A 20,268-nucleotide genomic window follows, 5' to 3' on the forward strand; every position below is an offset into this window, starting at 1 on the left:
AACGACGCTTTAGACACAACTTGCTTTTTCAATTTTAAAGAGTCGAGAAAAAGCTAAAGATGACTCTAGTCTCCTTCGATGTTTTAACGAGCCCGAAGTAACAAATGCTCGGATGGACTTTTTTTGTTATAGAGTCTGAAAAAGGCCAAAAGGAACTGCTCTGGAGTTCTAGGCAGAGGGTGTGCCAAACTTTTTGCAAAACCGCTGAATACTTTTTAAGGTACGGGCGGTCGATCTTCGTGAATGCTGTGTTCACTGCATTGCGATCAGTAGGGCGGCCGACACAGCTTCCTAAGGATAAAGGATATATGCCTATAGGGGTCTCCCAATATATACGCGACGGTACGTGGGAGCACAATTCGTACTAGCGCTATCGTCCCTCAGGAGGAATCACCCACCTTCCATGAGATCGACAGTCACTAGGCTTAACGACGCCGGAACATGTCTCTAGCCTAGACCTCTATGTTGTGCGTTATGTTACAAAGCGTTGTTAGGTTCATTCAGTTTATTTTAGGTTGATCTTTTTAAAGTTTGCCTTTCAAGGTTCACCACGAGATGTATGATACAAATTCCTAAATGAAGTCTAAAGATGATAAGCAAGCTTTATATCTTTTCAACTTTGAAAATCATAGCTACTAAGGGAAAAGAAAGACGCCATCTTTTCTCAAAGAGCAATCAGCACACTCTAATGCACTTTTCCTAAATCCAACATGCAAACTTATCAAATGCAAAATGCACAATGCAGGTGTTTGTTTTCCGCTTTCTTAGTATTGATGCCTACAAAGAAAGCTTTTTGTACAACTTTGAATTTGCTTTTAAATGATCAATACAAACAAGTTCACTTTTTCGAAATCAGAGAAGATAGAAGAGATTACAACACTTAACGATTTTCAAAATAAAGACTTGTTTTGACACTTCAAAAGAGACAAATTCAAACCAATAAGCAAAAGTAAATGTATAATCAATCTGCAAACAGCCAATGAACTCTCTTCTAAGATCACAATCAATCAGATCTGAATCAGAGGCTACAGTATGACTACTTTACTCATGCAAAGGAAAACTGTAAATGACGCCACAAACACATAAAAACACTCACAGTATTTTTGTACAAAAGGAGGCGGAATCTAAGCAAAGAAAAGGAGTTATCTGACTGGTACCTATGCTGGTTAAAGGCTGCAAAAAACAGAGATCAAAACAGGGCAACAGAGAGCAGAGAACCCCAGCTGCACAAGGCCAAACTGGTTCAGCGCAACCTCAACACTGAGGACTTGACATTCAGCGCAGGTACCCTTCACGGGACCTACGTTGAAATGCAGACTGCCTTCAAAGCAGTTGCGCTAAAGGAGAAACTCTCGTTTCTCCTGGGTTCTGGGTCACAAATTGCTCAAAAATCAACAGTTTCAGGCCAAATCAAAAACACAAGCAAGGTATAATCAAAGGGATGCTTTGAAGGCTACTAAGATCTATCACAAGGATCATCAAATCATTTGTGAATCCATTGTTCAGATCATAGACAAGTCCAGCAACTGGATCAAAGCAGCAACTTTCTACTTTGCATCTGGGAAAGATGCAGTTCGATTGTTGCTGTCAAGTCTATGATGCAAACAAATGATAGAAATTCAAATGAAATGAATAAACAAATTCTCCCCAGTGGAGTCGCCAATTTTTTGTGGGGAAAAATGCCTATGCAGGACGATCCTATCCACCTAAGGTGTGACAGTGCCTTAGCAACAAACGAATACAGCTACACTGGTTTCTTCCTTTATGAAATGTGAAAGAAGAGAGATCAATAGACTTACCGGTGTCTTCCGTTTGTCCCTCGATCCAATCTCCCTTCCTTTTGGGTGTTCACAACTACTTGCCTTCTTGCTTATCCAGCTACAACTTCCTGCAAGATCACAAGAGAACAGCTACTTGCGACAAGAGAACAACTACTTGAGACAAGAGAAGAACACTACACAAAGACAGATGTTCACATTCATAACTAGTTTAGGATTAGAAATAAACCAAATACACTAATACATTTATACATCAAAATACATCAGCATATAGGAGAAACCAAGATAGCTTTATTGATGAATAACAAGGTTCAGGAAGAGATACAACCCAGAGGGCTCCAATCCAGCATCTCCTTCCCAGCAAATGGAATTCCTATCTTCAGCCCCTTCAAAGCATTAAGCACCCAATGATTCCAGTCTCAAACCAACAACAATTCTTTGCAATAATCAAATTCCAGCCCCTAGATCTCATGGAGGAGAGATATATATATAGTTATTTTGGAGATAGGATGAGTCAGCTTGAGATCTGACTAGTGTCCTCTCCCTCTCTCAGTTCTTGAGTCCACTTGGAGGTTCTTGCTTCCACTTGGAGATTTGGAACCTCTTACTCATCACCAGTCGAATTCCCTTAGGCAAGTGTCATTTTGGAAGCTTCCTGAGCATTGACACCTTGAGGAATGAGTCTGCCACTTGTCCAAACTCGCTCAGCGCTGGTAGCTAGTGTTGGAGTTGACATTCAACGCAGGTAGACAATGGAGCCACTGACATTCAACGCAGATGGTCAATGGAGCAGTTGACATGATCCTGAATTGACTTGTTTTTGAGCAGTTTCAGGTGGAGAACTTTTGTGAATTGCTGTGGTTTGTTAGCCTTGTTCCTCTAGGGGTAGGAACAACATGTTTAGGGACTTTGGATCCCTTAGATTATGGACATTTCATGCTCAGTTCTGTAAGGCACAAAAATGTCTATAACAATGAGTCTCAAGTCGAAAGGGAATAGTCCCAACTCTATTAGAGACACACACCACAATAGGACATGCGCAACTTCTGGTGGAGTAGTCCACACGGATGCGGAAGTCACAAACACAAAGTGAACATATAACGCGTACAACACCCAATGGAATAGTCCACACAAGCGCGGTGTTCGTTATAACAAGTTTATGAGAATGAATTTGTTCAGTGTCCAATGGAATAGTCCACATAGGCGAGACAACATTAACAACTGATACAACACATATCCAACAACTGAAATAGTTCAACTGTCTTAATACAGGTTAAAACAACATGCATTATAAGCATCCAAAAAAAATCTTGCAAACGAATACAATACATTTGTGAAAATTTGCTGGCCTATTAACAAACTTCTGAATTAAGTGAAAGTTCCAAGACACATTCTTACACCATTACATCACTGATCCCGATAGCAGGGCGTTGGAGCCATTGCTCGCTCCTCAAAGAAAAGACTACAGACTCTCAAGGCTATGTGGGGGGAGCCAAGGTGAAAATTATTTTTCATGTACAAATGAGGGGTATATATAGCCAAGGGTGAACTTGACCCTTGTGACTCTTCGACTTCCCTCATGATTGTTTAACTTACCTGACACTTCAACTAACATGACTCTTCAACTTCGTATGTGGGTCTCTTGGACTTCCATGTTACATTACATTAATTACAACAATATGGCCCACAGTAATGATGTAGCCGAGATGACTCATGACATGACTCGAGATGACAGTGCTGGTATGTTCATTTGGATAGTGGTGTTCATGTCGAGATGCAGTGACGCTGAATGATGAGTGTGCACTTGGTGTAACATAGCTTCACCTTCACATGGAAAGGTGTGCAAAGTCTTCAAAGGTCTTGGTGTCCGCTTGATGTTACACGTGCATGTATCCCCTTTATAGGTACTTGGCATGCTTCATGTGTTCATCCGTTTGCGAACAAGTCTCCTTACATGCGCTCATTATTCATCCCGTTCGTCGTAGTGCCATGTCTCATCCATGTACATGTATCTACAGTGACTCATGATGAGATGAAATTAAATCCATAAATCCTCTTGTCTACCATGATGCATCATCTTTCATTTTCGAGTGCAGGTGACTGGGAGAGAGGACAGGCTCTGAAACTACATAGAGCACATTTCAGGCTAGGATGCAGGGCTCTAGGCACTGTCAATAAATTTTTTGCAAAGATCACTGAGAGGCTGGATTGAGCAGTCCAAATCATCATTGACATTCTTCGAGGTCTGGCTTAGTTGCGAGGCAGAATTGTGCGAATTTTCTGGGGAAGGCAATGCGGGCAACGGAGGACAGTGGCAATGAAAACTACGCATATTATTAGAGGAAGTTGGGAGTGAGATGCAGCAGTTTGCTGGCCAAAACTACTCAGAACTGGGAGGCAAGCATGCAAGACATGTTTGTGCAGTTCCCTGGATGAGCGGGGTGTCAAGCAACTGGTGGACAGTCCAACAATACTGCATAGTTTTCGGGAGGAGCAACAGGCCAGCTGGTAGGGGGACCAATTGACAAAACTGCACAATTTTCAGAGACAACGCAATGACATGTAACAATTTCCTATCCCTATTGTCTGCACAATTTCTTTAGTCGGCGAAGGCAAGCATGCTGATAGCTTCTACACATTTTTTTCGAGGAGTGAAGCCCAGGGTCCCTACCCAGTCAATCGCTCCGGTTAACCAACGGGAGGTTTGATGGAATGGCTTGTGGGCCACACAGATTGAGATGGATTCTTGGGTAGCTTCTGCGCTGTTCTAGGTGACCCACACATATTGAGATGGATTCTTGGGTAGCTTCTGCGTTGTTCTGGGTGACAATAAACTAATTCGATTCTAGGATTGTGCAATGCATACTTCCTGGGAGGCAGCTTCAAGAAATTTGCAATTCTGGGTAGCACTACTCGGTCACTGAGGGCTGAGACGACGCAATGGAGCTCAACGAAGGTCTAACTAATGGAGGGTGGTTCGGTTGACATATTTTCGACATAATGAATAAGTGTGTGAGTAAGTGGACTTGTGTATACGTGACCTTGCGAACACACACTCAAGATAACAAGATAACATATGCTCAGTGTCACTCACCAAAGGGTTTGAATGACAAGTGCAACACTTGAGATAGATCGTTGAATAACCGTGATGACACTTGCATGACATTGCATACAACTTCGTGTGTGAGTGCGAAAGATGCTTACATAGCGAATACAACTTGTAGACATGAAGACAGACCTTGAACATGGCCAGAAAATGATTGTAAGCATGACATTGCAACCAACATGCTGAAACATGTTCGGTGAATGGTCAAGCAAAGAGGGTGTAAAGACTCAACACCAGCTCATGAGATGAACCCGAGTGCTTGCAAACATCAAGGGAAAAACCAAGAAAGGCTCTAAAATTAGATGCAAGCCAAAATTTTCAAGAGTGTTGCAGCTGCTACAACATAACCTTGGAAGCCTTTGTTCAAATGGTGTTTTCCCTACTAATCTTCATAATCTAAAGTTATTGGGTTAATATTGATCTATTTTAGAAAGTAAAATTTGTTTTTCAAAATTATTTATGCTAGTACTGGATAATTGCTCCCCAATTTTTATTGGTTTATTCTTTTAAATTATTCACAATTTTTACTAATTTAATTTTTTAGATTATTTACTATTGTTACCCATCTTTTTTAATAGTCAATTAATGTTTTATACTATTAGAAGACAGATTTTGTTTTTTAACGTTTTTATTTCACTCATGCTTATCAATATAATTTTTTTTTCATCTTTTGTACCTTTGAGAATTTTCAAAGGCACATATTTCTCTTTTCCCTTCCATCCGTTAGAAAGGGTTAGAAGTCAATCTTTGTCGCATCCCCAAACCAATGAAAATTTTCGAAAATCAAATTTACTTCTCTCCCGTGGATTCCATGTTTCTCTTCAAAATATATTATCAAAATAATTTCTCCCCTTTCCCCGTTCCTTTGGAATACATTCAAAAATCAACATTTTGAATTCGTTGAATGTGTTAAAGTATCCTAGCTATGATACAACATTTTGTGGAGACTTATATAAATTAACCTTTCATTTCACCCTAATTACGTCGTAAGGCGTTCCTCTGGGAAGAACTCCCCTCCAGTGCCACTCTGTACCTTCCTGCGCCATTGATTTTGTTGTTAGACGATGGAATTAATATTCACCGTTTGATTCGAAGTGTTCGATTCATTATCCCTCGCCGCGCATCGCATCTGGCATCTGGCAAGCATGCACTGCACTCCGAATCCTCCTGCGCTCTCTGTTCATTAAGCAAAACCCTCCTGCGCTCTCTGTTCATTAAGCAAAACGAGAAACTTCCAGGATGTGGATATCATGCCCGGGGGATCCATGAGCATCGTGCGAGAAAGCCCTGCTGCTGCCATTGTCAAATTCAAGGCCGGAAGTATCGAGCCAGCCCATCACCATACCTTTGGGTATGATCTTCTTGTTGTCAAATTCAAGGCTGGAAGTATCGAGCCGGCCCATCACCATACCTTTGGACATGATCTTCTTGTTGTGTCTGGGTGATCCCATTTGATAAAGTTGGTTTTCACACAGGGTAAGTGGTATCTCAGAATAAACAGGAAGCAAGCAAGCGGCATAGCATTGGAAATATGGTAGAAGAAGATATGGCCAGGTCCAAACCCCCGCATATCCTCAAAACCTAGATTTGTCCACAGTTCTTATAAGTTTAGTAGGTTTATTCTAGCGTAAGGAGCCTCAAGGTACTCGAGATATTGACTACCCGTTGTTCGCTGGTTCGATTCCCAAACGAAATATAGACCCTCCGCCGCTGAATTTCTGAGGGTTTCAGCGACAAATTATCATGCAAGCGCCCTGTCAAAGGTACAACCTTTTTACAGCTCGTTTGAGATCCAGTTTTGGGGTTCTGTTCTTTTGTTGTTGGGCTGAAATTGGGTTTACTCAGTGTTAGGTTATTCAGTTGTGTGGGCATATTCTCGGTTTTGTTAATTGAGTGATGCGAATTGAATATAAAACAATCTAGGTTGGGTCTACAGTTCTGAAAAATCAGAGCAGGCGTTTTTATCACTGTTCAATTCAAGAAGAAATGACTAGATATTGAAAACCCTTGTTTTTAATTTATGGGCTCTGATTGATGTTTGGAGTGTCATGTTCTCTGATTTTGTCCCTTGTAGATCATGTAGAAATGCTTTTGCTATTTTTTCGTTTGACGGGCATTTTAAACTGATTTTGTCCCTTGTAGATCATGCAGAAATGCTTTCGCTATTTTTTCGTTTGACGGGCATTTTAAATAATTAGGCTTCCTCTTATGCTGAGGGAGTATCAGCCACCCACAAGTTCAGTCATCATGTCCTTTATCAAAAATCAAAATTTGGTACAAATTGACGAAATATGTAGCCTGGATCATGGTCTGCAGAGGAACCAGAATGACCGCATCCCACTGGCTGTGTTGTATGCTAAGCATCACTATACTCTACAGCGTGATGATCTGAAATTTGTAAGTGGTTGGGTCCGAAGACATGGTGAGAATGTGTGTGCCTAAAATAAACATAGTATTATGTTTAAGCCCTCAAGGCAAAATCATAATCAAATGAAAAGAAAATAGCACTCATTCCTAGGAGGTCAGCCCTCTTAGTATTGCTCTAGGATGACTGTGCGTAGCCATGGAATTTCATCGTGATTTCTTTAAATAGTGAAACTTCTTTAGAACCACTATGTCTATTTAGAGCTAGGTAACTAGTTCTTACCATATAAAGGCCACAGGAAGTCTGTTTTTTCCAATGAGTTGAATTGCCTCAATTGAAAATTCCTCCAAGAAGACGCGGAGGAGGTAATATGATCACAGCATGGTCCTCTACGACGGAATGGAAACTGAGTGGGGCCTATTCCTCTCTACAGATTGGGTCTCCAAATACAGGTTTACTTCTGGGTAATTATTGTGAAAGGGCAATGTCTAGTGGTTCTACGACTGTTGTCATGAATATCAGTGTAATATCTGTAGTAGCAGTGGCCATGCAATCATCGTTCATTGTAGGGAGTAAAAAAATAATATATGCAGTTTTCATTGTACTCAAGAGAGTTTTCAAGGTGACCACCTCTTTGAGGAGCAAATTGAAACATCTCCAATCGAAGTATTTGTAAAACATGGATGGAAACTCCCTCAAATCCTTGGAAGGGAAATCATATTGTGTCCTGATATAATAGATTGAGCACTTAAAAAAGATAAAATTCTCTTCAGTCTCTGCCTTCCATAAGGGTCAAAAGCTTACATACCCATTCCTCACAAGAAATGTGATGGACAGTCTTTGCTTTCTGCTTTTGAGAACATGCCCTGACGTTGAGGATCATCGAGATGAACTATATGGCTAGCATGAATTTGAAGGATCTTCTCGAAGTGTGAAGTCAACATAAGACCAAGAAGCCTAAAATGGGCAACCTAAAAATTAGAATGGAGCTTTTTAGATATCATTCCTGATAATGACATCTTCGAGGGGTGAAGAGAACGGGGAGGTTGAAGATGAGAGAATATGCAACCACATTTAGTTCCCCTGCCTCTTTTGAACGGATGTGAGATATTCCAATCGCGATTAATCAGAGTAGTTGCGATTAAGAGTACAAAGGGATTATCGTCACTGTTATAGATAACATTCAATCCAAAAATACGAAAAGAGGGAGAAGATAGTAGACAATGTTTCTGAATATTATGTTCATTGGTCAATGGGAATTTCTAATTGCAAATGTCTATTCTTAAAGGGGAGGGGTGAAGGAAGGCATGGTTATGTCAGCTCACTGTTGAGGTCAGCTGGTGAACTTGTTCACGTCAATCAGGTAGAGATCAAACCTCTCGTTTTTGAGGATAGTGTTCCTCCATCATCTGGTCCACCAAATGAGGGAATTGCTTTTGAGACTTGAGTTGGTCTTCGAGAAACCACTTGCTAGTTCAATGGAGTTGTCCTTGTCTTCAAATCTAGTGTATTTATTTCATTTTGTTCTTGGCTCATTCTTCCTGACTTGTAAAATGGTGTCTTTCTCGAAAGGTTGATACATCTAACATTGATGGTTCAAAACAATTAGTTTATCCACATTGAACAAAATGGAAGAATGACTATGTATTGTGATAGATCCAATTTGAAGGCACTTTTACCACTTTGCTTCAGAATTTGAAATAGTCCATATTAGTTTGTTTTCAATTTAAAATTCTATCCCTTCATCCATTCTTTTCCTTTGGCTTAATATTGTGGTTGACTCGTTGCTTATCAAGAGATTCCTTATACTTCTGAGTCTTCTGCAATGCCCACTTCCACCCATCGATGCATTTTGTTGATATGCTTGATGAACTTTTCAGCTTGTCATTGAGTAAATTTCTTTTGTTGTTTCTACCATCTAGCCAAAGTACTTTCTACTCTGGAATCTCATGCATGCCTCAAAGCTGAAAGGACAATTTATTAGTGGAGCGATGGATCAGTCTATTCTATGCTAAAAATATAAGAATTGATCATCTTCTATCGTCAAATGTTGATGGCCGTACATTCTTAGCAATCACACTACAGTCGTATAAGGTCCTATTGGCCACTTATATTTTTTCATGTGTTGGAATTTAGAATATGAAGGCTGTACCCCTTTTCAAATTGGTGTTTATTAATGGCCATAATGCATTTCCAAAGATGTCATAGAATTTTGTTGTTTCTGTCATATTCAGTGGGTGTTAGTAGTTTGAAATTCACTCAAACATGCTTGAAAAATAGATGTGCAGTTTGCTGCCTTAGTATGGTCTTCGTACATTGCCAAAGTGTAGTTGTTTTTCTTCCAGGAATTTGGCCCCATGATATAGTGTTATTGACATGGGATTAGATACATGTCTACTAATATAATAGCTCTTTTGTAATTGCCTCCTTTTAAACTTGATTAGAAATTTTTAACATTCCCATGAAATGACTCACTATGTTTGAGAGTGTTTCCAACCTCATCAGACTTCATATGGAGAAAATAGAATTTCATAACCCATTCAAAATTTAGCAGACTTAACAGTTTCGGGATTTCGGGATCAACGGGATTGTGGAATTTCATTAGATTATATCATGTATGAGGATAGGTGATTGGCATTTAATCAAGAGCACCAAGCCCTATATGTATCCCAGCGTTTTGTGTTGATTGTTGAACCCCTTTGCCATGGCCTTAGCAAAAGTGTACCCTTCACTCAAGTCAAAATCATTGATCACGCATGTTAAGCTTCCTCTACCACATTATAAGGCTTGGATTAAGACGTTTGATCAAAATTGGGCAGTGTTGACTAATATCCCTAGAGAATTGAACTAGAGGCAAAAACTAGACAAGAGGAGAGGAATCTAGATTCTAGATGGTTGATTCTTAAATAATTAATCATTGATGTACAATGGATGCCATATTTATCTTGATTTATGTACAAATATGCATGTTTTCATATCTTCTACAACTAATTTGGCATTTTGGATGTTTTTTTAATATAAATGCAAATATATAATATATACACACACACACACACAAGACGCTTCGCTTCTGACGATTTTTGGAAAATAACACTTCCGACGCTTTGCTTCCAAAAAACAGACCCGCTTCATCCCTGCTTTGAGCAACATTGCTCAAGGGCAAACCATTAACCTGATGCACTTCCTTTGGCTAAGCTACTGCTATGACATGGGCATATTTTGGTCAAAATCACCCAGACTTTCACCTTGCCCAGTCTGCTTCCTGCCATTGGAGAAGTTGAGGCCTGGTGCATGGTTTGACATACATCCATTGTTCAACATCAAAATCTGCTAATGCAATTTAATATAATACATTTAAAAAATACATGATATATTGTAGACTAGGATGAGTACGTTAGGATTAGAAAGCAAATGTATCAGGTACCCATCATAACCAGATCCTCCTTTAGTTGAAATTGCACTTTACCCTAGTTGCCCTGTCCCCTATAGAGTGAAAGAGCAGCCTCCTTGTCCATAATTTGAGGCACATTTGGTAATTTGATTTTAGTACTGCTGCTGTTGTTTCTTTCTGTGATTGCCCTATTCTGAAACTGTCAATCACACTTACTTCCACAGGGTTGCTTGAACATTATTAGTAGTGTCCGGACTCGTGCCATCATCTCAAGTCATTTTTATGTCATGTATAATCGCTTTTCAGGTGATGAGCCTTAGCAAATTTAGAGATTCCTGATTATGATCATGTCTGGTGGGTAAATAATTGCAAATAATGACTATTTTGTGTCTTATGCGCTAATACCCTCATTCTGCCAACCAAAGTTTTCACGGTGTGCACTCTCAAAAGTTCTGCTTGTTTTTGCATAAGTTAGCAGATTGATTGCTCTACTTGAGACAATAACTGTTAAGATTGAGCCTATATTTCAGAAGTTAAAAATCAAATTAAGTTACAGTTTTTGTTCCCAATTTTGATGGGAGGCTTTTCACACGGCGTATATTTATATCACTTATTTTCTTATGTCAACTCGTGATGGATAGTAGGTTGAATCTATGGATTGTCAAGTCTGTGGCTAGCTCTGGCTAGTGGAGCTTAAGATGCATGCCGTTTTACTGTAGACTGTTTAAAGCTTTGTAGTTATTTGATTTTTAAGGTGTACCTCTTTGCATCCAATGTACAATGCTGCAGGTTTTCAGTTTTGTTTAATTTGTTTGCTTTGCTTTGATGCAAGTAAATTGTAATTTATAATTAGATCACTCACGACTTTAAAAATTTGCCAAAAATCACCAGTTCAAATTGAACATCCTTAAATTTGTTAGATCCAGAGTACTTGGAGCACTGACTTATCATATGTATGCAACTTATGGACGATTTTCTTTATTAACCTAGGTTTTAATTTAGGATGTCTTGAAGCATGCAACATAAGTGTTATGAGCACTTCTATAATCTTCATTTACAATCAAAATGGCAAACAGAAGTTGGCAAGGGTTGCAAGAGTCAAATTCTTTTTATTATTTCTTTTGTGAGATTCTGGCATTGTATTGTTTTTATTTTTATCTAATAGTCATTTTATTCTAATTCATTGGTGCTCATTTTTCATGGGCCTTATATGTTACCAAGCATATAGATGTCCTATTGTTGTTAATGAAGTCTTCATGCCTTCACAAAACTTTGTGCATTTATGGAACTTCCTAGAAATATCCCAAAGCTCCCAGAATTGCCCTAATGGAGTATACATGGCAAACATCCAAAAGGAATCCCTTGAGCAAACAAATATAAAAGGATAAGTCAAAGTTTTCCAGGCTTGAGTAAGAGACAAGCCCAGAGTTCTCTAATTGCCAGACCGAGTACCACTCTGAGATTGATACAAGTGATGTTAAGCTTGATACTTATTTTGTTTTTTCAAAACAAAGAGTGTGTTTAAATATTTGAATTCCAAATTCTATTTTCAGGTATTGTTCTAGATTCAGGAGATGGTGTCACTCATGTTGTTTCCATATATGAAGACTATGCCCTCCCACATGCAATCTATAGAGTGGACCTTGCAGGTAGAGACTTAACTAATGCACTATGCAATATCCTGACTGAGAGAGGTTACTCCTTCACTACAACAGCAGAACGAGAAATAGTTCGAGACATAAAGGAAAAATTGGGATATGTTGCAATGGATTATGAAAAGGAGCTGGAACTGGAAAAGACCTCTACTGCATTGGAAAGGACTTATGAGCTTCCAGATGGCCAAGTGATTACAATTGGCTCTGAAAGATTTAGGTGTCCAGAGATTTTATTCCAGCCTGCTCACATTGGGATGGAAGCTCCGGGGGTACATGAAACTACTTATAGCTCTATCATGAAATGTGATGTGGATATCCGAAAGGACTTGTATGGTAACATAGTTTTGAGCGGGGGATCCACTATGTTTCCAGGCATGGCTGATCGGATGAACCAATAGATCACAACACTTGCTCCAAGTAGCATGAGGATCAATGTGGTTGCTCCTCCAGAGAGAAAATACAGTGTCTGGATTGGAGGCTCCATCCTAGCTTCTCTCAGCACATTCCAACAGGTAGTCCTACCGACCACATCCTTGAAATCAGAAATATCAACTCAACCATATTTCAACACTTTAACTATAACCCATAGCTTAAATATTTGGAATAATGGATCATGAGACTCCAGAAAATAGGCTTTATTTAATTGCCAATTATTTTCATTAGTATCCTTCATGCTTATAAAAAGTATGTTATTGTTTTGAGATCTGAAAACACCTCCCAGGTATTGTTTCTGATAGGGGAAGAAATTTACAACCACACATTTTTAAGTTCCTTAAGAAACATACTTGAGGAGTTGCATCACAAAGCACAGACTTCCTTAGACTCTTGTGTCAGGTCTGACCTATAACTTTTCCACCAATTATCACCAAGGACTTGCACTGTGCCTCGTCTCCTTGAAACTCCCTTTGCAAAAAGAAAGCTCCCGAAAGGTCTTATCTAAGCAGAGCTCTGGTCTTAGAAGGACTATACCAGGTTGGTGTTAAAGGGTCTTTCCTGAGCTTTCCAAAAATAAACTTCCCTTTGCCAAAAGAAAGGTCCTAAAAGGTCCTATGTAAGTAGAACTTCAGGTCCTGAAAGGTTTTATATAAGTAGAGCTTCAATCATAGAAGCTCAGCCCTTAGTAGAGCTCTGGTCCTAAAAGGCCAGCCTGCTAAGTCATGTCCCAAAAAGACCTTACCAGGTCTTACTTGAGCATGGCAAAGAGTTAGTCCCAAATGGTCTGAGCTAGAATGTCCGATTGAGAACAAGTTGATGTATCCAACTCTGGTATAACTTGATTGACATAAAAAATATAAGAGGGTAGTCCATACTCCAAACTGATAATAGAACCTATGTGAATGGCTTGATGCTAGTCATGAACCAATGCCTTTGGCTACAAGTATTCTTTGATTTTATTAATTTAGACAGTGGAACTAGTCTAATAGAAAAAATGAAACCCTAACCTTAGCAATTTCATTCTAATACCAGTTGGACCCAACTCTACTCGAAGATATCTCTGGCTAAGGAACTATAACTTTTGTTGTTTATATTAACCGATACTAAGGTTCTAACATCAAATAACATCATTCTGATTATTTCATTTTGGTTCATTGATTCATCAAATACAAGCATGTTTATGACTAATTTCATTGTTGGTTTGTACAGATGTGGGTAACACGAGTAGAATATGACGAATGTGGCCCATCAATTGTTCAGAGGAAATGCTTTTAGTCCATCCTGTAGTTTCCAGTAGAGAGTTCATTGTTTCCTGAATCTTGTCGAGTAGTAGTTATTGTCGAGTAGTAGTTATTTTGTGAGAAAATGGTTTGCTGGCTCCAGGTTTGTAAAAGTATGGTTGAGGATATTGATTTCAGATTAACTACATACAGCTCAGAGACAACTAGATTTCTACAATATGTATGTTTTGGGTTGATCATTATGGTTTGGCAATTATGTAGGAAGGAAAATGGGTTGTCTATTTGTTATTTCTTTTGAGATGCTTATAACTATTACTTATATTGAACGAATAATATAATGTTCTTTTTGTCTCCTAAAATGTGCTTGGCTGTATGAATTGGTCACTCCATATTAACTTACAGAATTTCAATTCTCATTCTTGGTTGTTTGAATTGGTTACATGTATATTAACTTAAAAAAATTCAATTTTCATGAAACAAGTTTTCTTGCCAATACAAAGGCACATTATATGTTGAATTGGTTACATATATATTAACTTACAAAATTTCAATTTTCATGAAACAAGTTTTCTTGCCAATACAAAGGCACAATCAATGTTACTTGGGAGTGGGAGCGACATTTTCAGAAGCTCCTGGTTTGGGAGTGAATCAGAGCAATTTTTTAAAAATATATATATATTTTATATTTTTTAATTTTTAATACATATATGTCAAAAAAAACATGTAGAATGATGAATTAGATATAAAAAACATAAGAAAACATAGATTGATCATTGAACCATATCACATCAATTATCTAGAAGTTATAATCTTCATCAACCATGTCCACAAGTTAGTAACATACATATTACAACTGCAACGTATTGAGTCTCATGAATCATGATTCATCAAATTCAATCTTAAAGTTTCAACTTCAAGCTTTCAAAATTGAAAATTCAATATATAACATTTATCATCATTGATCACCAAAGTTGTACTTGTAAGCTAAGTTTAACCATTACAAGAAATAATATCTTAGATATTTCTAAGTTCTAACTTCTAACTGTTAACATGAAATGAAATGTTATAAAATGAAACATGAATAATGAAATGAATTAATGAAATGAAACAACTTTAATCTTTCACGAAGCATCATATTCATAATTCACAATCATTACCAATGAGTTATAATTGCCAACTTCAAACTTCAAATTTTCATTGTCATAGTCATATATTGTTTACAAAAAATATCATTATGATATGAAAGAGTCAAGAGTCAAGATTCAAGGACTCAAGGCTCAATAGTTATGAAAACTAATAGAAATTAGAAAAGACAAGTAAACTGTAAATCTACATGCGGCCCTTGCCACAAGAGTCTCTAGGAGTATAAGCAAGTCGTGGTGGTCTTCTAGGAGTCTCCCGCACAGACCGACGACCAGAACTAGAAGGCACATGCCCTCCACGTGAGGGTGTAGATGGAGGTGGCGACAGCAAAGGAACAAGACTCAGAACTCAAGCACTGCTACTAGATGGTGGAGGTGGCATGGCTGCTACAACTGCTTCATCTTCATCCCTTATAAGTTCCTCTTCCAGTTCTTCAAGATGTATAGTGCCATCCTCCAAATTGTCTTCCTTTGGGTGGTTGTCCCAAATTTTATATGTGGGATCCTCATAAGCCCGATCACAGTAATGACTCAACAACCTCAAGTTGTAGTGCACATAAACCAAGCTTTCTGCCTGGTTTTCATTGAGTCTGTTTCTTTTCACATTATGTATGAAGTTGTAGGTGCTCCAACACCTCTCTGCAGAAGAAGTATTTACAACGTGTGATAGGACCTTTTTTTCCAATTTTGACAAACGTCCCTGGCCGCCATATGTTCCCCACCATGTGAGAGAATCAAATCTGTCTCTGTGTTCCATTGCATGGAAGTTACCAAACAAACCAGTGCCACTGAAGTATTTGCCTATTTCAAGGCGCACAGCTGCACATTCCTCCCTGTCAGGTATCAACTTTTCTAATGCTTGCAAATGTCCATTAGTTACCTCTGCATCTAAATGGGGTTTGGTCCTAATCCCACCCCCTAGTGCAAGTTGGCCCAACCAAGATGTAGAGTAGTATTTTGGTGTAAGGATATATGCCAAGCAATGTAGTGGAAGATTAAGTCTATTCCACCATTCACACACACAATCGTGAATCAGTTTGTACAAGTCGGCATCTCTGTTATGAACAATATCTTTTATTTGCCCCAACATGGTATCCATCTACTCATACACCTCACAAATCATTGGTTTATCTGTATCTGCAAACCGAATCATGTGATAAATGGGCTTGGTGAAATCCAATACTTGCCTCACACTTGTCCAAAACTGACCATCAAGAGCGGCCTCCTCCACCAGTTCAAAACCTCGCCTGTCAGCTGCATTTGTAGCCCTTTCCTTTAATACCTGCCAATGTGGACTTGATACCATGCTAGCTAATGACTCTCTTACCTTCAAAAGGTGTCTGAAGGTGAGGTAATAGCTACCAAATCTGGTCTTCGCAATCTTCAACAACTCCAATCTTGAGTGACTGCGGAAAAGGTCATGGGTATTGCTATGATTTGTAATAAATTTTATCATTTGTTTGCCTTTCTTGTACAAATCACCAATCCATTTGTATTGTGCATTTTTGTTCTTGACAATATCATGCATCAAAAGGTTCAATGTGTGAACCAAACATCTAGACCAAAATATGTTGGGGTATTTATCCTCAATAATTGCTCTCGCTGCCTTACAATTAGGAGCATTATCAGTGATGACTTGGATGACATTGTATGGTCCAATACGGTCAATTTTTTCAAGTAATGCTTCTGCAATGTTGAAGGCAGTCTTGAACTTGTCTGAGTAGTCATGTGCAGTTAGAAAGATGGCACCACTAACAGACACAACAAGAACACTTATCAATGGCTTGCCTTTTACATTTTTCCATCCATCAAATACAATGGACACCCCATGGTTAGTCCAAGAACTTGTCATTCTATTCAAAGAATGTGATATTTTTGCTTTTTCATGATCAAGGCCAACGGTTCTTGCCTTGTCATACCGAGGGCTCTTATATCCTTTAGGGGCATCATTTATGGCAGAAACCATTTCGTGCCAATAAGGTGAGCGAAGAACATTGAATGGTATCCCACATGTATAGAGAAACCTTTAAACCTTTGAATCCACATCATTCCTACACCCCTCATCAAGGAAATCTGATATGGTTCTACGCCTTAAAGCTGATGACCCTATGCCTCCATATCCACTGCCTTGGGAGGATGCTGAAGGAGTTCTTTGTGCTTGTGATTGTGAGCTTGGTTCAAAGAAACCCCTTGATTTTAGATTTGTATTGGGCTTCCTCCTCTTCCCTTATGTATTTGGCTCTATCTGCTGCTGACACAGCTGCACAAGTTTTGATTCCTATTTGTTTATCTCCATCCCATGGTCTTTTCCCGCAGAGGTGTTTTCTGGCACGGGTGTATGAACCTGTGTAATTATTGTTGCAATGGGGGCAATGAAATTCAGTGGTTCCACCCCCTTTCCCTGCTTCAGGCATGTTAACATATTTCCACAATGGGGTTTGGTCTTGTTTAGATTTTTGAGAGTCATGTTCACCCTCCTCCAGCTCCTCCTCACCGGGGTTTTCATCAAATCCACTTTCTCCAGCTTCTTCATCCCCCTCTTCATTTTGGCCCCTCCATTTCCTACTCTCCAACACCATAATAACCATAAAAGGGACCAAGAAGAGGAAAATGCCAAGAAATATAGCCAGGTCCATGATGTTTGATATTTGTAGGCTTTTGAATCTGCAAAATTTAATGGGAATGGGAATGGGAATATGAATGAGAAAATTAATTTAATTAATTTAGATTATTTAATTTAATTTATTTAGATTCATGATGTTTTTACTAAATAAACTAAACTAAATTAAACTAACTAAACTAAACTAAATTACTAAATTACTACCTAACTAAGGTTTAAAATACTAAATTATTAAGTTACTAACCTCCTTGCAGGCTTGCTCCTTGCTCCTCGGCGCTCGCTCCTCGCTTCTCCTCACTCCTTTTCTCTCCTCAACTCATTCAAGTGACAATGAAATATTTTTTTCCCCCCAAGTCGTTTTAAAACAATTTATTTATTTAATTTTTATTTTTAATTTTTATTTTTTTTTAATGTCCGCGGAAATTTTTTCGCACGAGTTGCTCCCGAAGCAAAAATTAAAAGCTTGGGAGCGATCGCTCCCGAACTTGAATTTTCGCTCCTGGAACGATGGGAGTGATGCTCCCGAATTCACTCCCAATTTTGGCAGGGAGCGGAAACTTTTTTATCGGGAGCGCGCTCCCAACCCGCTCCCGACCTGCTCCCGCCCGGAGCGCAGATTGGGAGTGGGTTTGAAGGGGTGGGGCGAGTGCTCCCCCGCAACTATGGGCACAATATATGTTTATATTAATAGCAAATGCATATATGTATATGTTTCAACACTTTTTTAGCACAATATTAGGAAACATATAATTCCTTTCATGCTTAATATGGAGTTAAAAAATGAAAGTGAAAAAAATATTTCAACGAAATTATAAATAAAGTATTTTAATATTCATTTTAACTAAAATAATGTTATATCAACTTTGTACATAGAGAGAGAGTTTTTATTCCACTCACAATTAGATTTCTGCACATGGGGTTTTGGAAAAGGTATTATTTACAAAAATATATTTCAATGTGAATCATAAATACAATATTTTAATGTCTACCTTAAATAAAATATTTGAATATCACCATGATGGGGGTGGATGAGGGGCATTATGAGGGGCACGAAGGCACACCTCATATCCTCCTCGAGAACTGAATCAAGGTACATATGGCATGTGTGACGCATGCGACCACAGTATGGATGTTCCACGATGGCTAGTGTTAAATCTATATGTACGAGGGTAGGTGGAGGGAAGTTGTTAGTGAGTATGGGCATACGTTTGTGCAGGCCACCAACCTGTGCAAACTTTTTCGATTGTGGCTTTCAGGGATATAAGTTATGTTTGTAAGTGATATTGTTCTTGGCACTCTATAAGAGGTTGTTAAAGTCTAATATGGGACCCTGGAGAGGATTGTAGCTGGAAACTCCATTGTGACAGGCTTAGCAAGGAAAGTGTGAGGAGATTGCATAATTGGTTTATGAGAGCAAAGATATTGTTATGGTGCTTGTCTCTAGTCATCCAGGAAAGTCCATAAAATAGATTTCTCCGTCTCTATAGTGTCATTGTATATTGTGTTTGGAAGGAGGTGATTAATAGTCAGGCTAGCCTCTAGGCCTTACAATTTCTGGCTAAACAAAGCTGGGCCTTTCGAGCATACTAATCCTATTGTCATGAAGTTTGTGGGTTATTCGCATTTGTTTGGAATTCAGGGTCAGTGACTTTCATGTGGGAGGTTAGATTGGGTTTCCAAGATCATTTAGTTCAGTCAATTGATAGCGGCGGGAAAGATCGCTGGTGTGGTGCTCCCAAATTCCTTCTAGTGGAGTATCTTTGTTCAAGGGTTGCTTGTGGGAGAGGATTCTCACAAAATTGGGCTGGAAAATGGGATCTTTGGTGCAGGATCCAACTTGTTGGGGTTGGTGGAGACAACCCTTGCTAGAGATGATCGCCTACTAAAGCAGAGCGACCCTCGAAGCGTGGGAATGTTGTAGTTGGTCGTTGGGTGTTGGCGGACTCTTGGGCTCATGGTGTAGCAAAGGAGGCTTGAAGTTGGGAACAACAGACTGGAGGGGCGGGGAAGATGATTAGGCATAGGGGCAGAGTGAGGACAGGGATTGGACCGCAAGGGAAGGGGGCGAAGCATAAAAGAGAATATGTGGTAATGGAGGGAGGAGACATCCAGGATGTAGAGTTTGATGAGGTGTTGGCCCATATCTTAATCAGTCACCTGGTCATGTTCCCCTTCCCACCTCCCTTGACACCTTGGAAGCACAATTGCAGCAAGTTACTCCGCTCCTCGAGCAGATGAATCACGACAGGCACGAGGATCACAATGAAATAATTAATTTCATGAACGATCTTCAACGCAATCAATGGAATATGTAAGATCGACTATCATCACTCTGAAGAGGCTAAAGGAGACTAGGTGAACACATGGAACATATTGAGGGGCACCTACCACATGTAGAATTTCACATTCATGGGGAACTCGGGCATCCAGAGCCTTCGGGTAATGATCTGGGTCCTCCTGTTCACTGATGTTTACGGGTTATGTATATATCTTAGGGTTTTTTGGGCACACTGGTGTTTCCAGTTCTCAATTTCA

At 39.1% G+C, this 20,268-nt stretch overlaps 1 pseudogene; it reads left to right on the plus strand.

Annotated features, from left to right (window-relative positions):
• LOC149212689 (actin-like) overlaps positions 1–14,005 on the plus strand; it is a 49,489-nt pseudogene extending 35,484 nt beyond the window's left edge.
• Positions 14,006–20,268: the final 6,263 nt, after the last annotated feature.

The sequence above is a fragment of the Pinus tabuliformis genome, chromosome 1_1, assembly GCF_031772625.1.
Source record: "Pinus tabuliformis cultivar Carrire ecotype Pingquan chromosome 1_1, CPIR1, whole genome shotgun sequence".
NCBI classification, from domain to species: domain Eukaryota; kingdom Viridiplantae; phylum Streptophyta; class Pinopsida; order Pinales; family Pinaceae; genus Pinus; species Pinus tabuliformis.